Source organism: Bison bison, unplaced genomic scaffold, assembly GCF_000754665.1.
Source record: "Bison bison bison isolate TAMUID 2011002044 unplaced genomic scaffold, Bison_UMD1.0 scf7180017864531, whole genome shotgun sequence".
Lineage (NCBI taxonomy): Eukaryota > Metazoa > Chordata > Mammalia > Artiodactyla > Bovidae > Bison > Bison bison.
Genome location: NW_011495081.1, coordinates 6,191,468 through 6,192,426, shown reverse-complemented (window position 1 = coordinate 6,192,426; position 959 = coordinate 6,191,468). Strand labels below are relative to the sequence as shown.

At 41.8% G+C, this 959-nt stretch overlaps 1 protein-coding gene across 1 annotated transcript in view; it reads right to left on the bottom strand.

Moving 5' to 3' along the window:
* ELP4 (elongator acetyltransferase complex subunit 4) overlaps positions 1 to 959 on the bottom strand; it is a 258,523-nt gene that overhangs the window by 33,082 nt on the left and 224,482 nt on the right. The gene's annotated exons all lie outside the window — the stretch shown is intronic.

Genomic DNA, 959 nt, shown 5'->3' with positions numbered 1-959 from the left:
GCAACTCCTACAGCTCAACTCCAGAAAAATAAACGACCCAATCAAAAAATGGGCCAAAGAACTAAATAGACATCTCTCCAAAGAAGACATACAGATGGCTAACAAACACATGAAAAGATGCTCAACATCACTCATTATCAGAGAAATGCAAATCAAAACCACTATGAGGTACCATTTCACACCAGTCAGAATGGCTGCGATCCAAAAGTCTACAAATAATAAATGCTGGAGAGGGTGTGGAGAAAAGGGAACCCTCTTACACTGTTGGTGGGAATGCAAACTAATACAGCCACTATGGAGAACAGTGTGGAGATTCCTTAAAAAACTGGAAATAGAACTGCCTTATGATCCAGCAATCCCACTGCTGGGCATACACACTGAGGAAACCAGAAGGGAAACAGACACATGTACCCCAATGTTCATCGCAGCACTGTTTATAATAGCCAGGACATGGAAGCAACCTAGATGTCCATCAGCAGATGAATGGATAAGAAAGCTGTGGTACATATACACAATGGAGTATTACTCAGCCATTAAAAAGAATACATTTGAATCAGTTCTAATGAGGTGGATGAAACTGGAGCCTATTATACAGAGTGAAGTAAGCCAGAAGGAAAAACATAAATACAGTATACTAACACATATATATGGAATTTAGAAAGATGGTAACAATAACCCAGTGTACGAGATAGCAAAAGAGACACTGATGTATAGAACAGTCTTATGGACTCTGTGGGAGAGGGAGAGGGTGGGAAGATTTGGGAGAATGACATTGAAACATGTAAAATATCATGTAAGAAACGAGTTGCCAGTCCAGGTTCGATACACGATACTGGATGCTTGGGGCTAGTGCACTGGGACGACCCAGAGGGATGGTATGGGGAGGGAGGAGGGAGGAGGGTTCAGGATGGGGAACACATGTATACCTGTGGTGGATTCATTTTGATATTTGGCAAAAC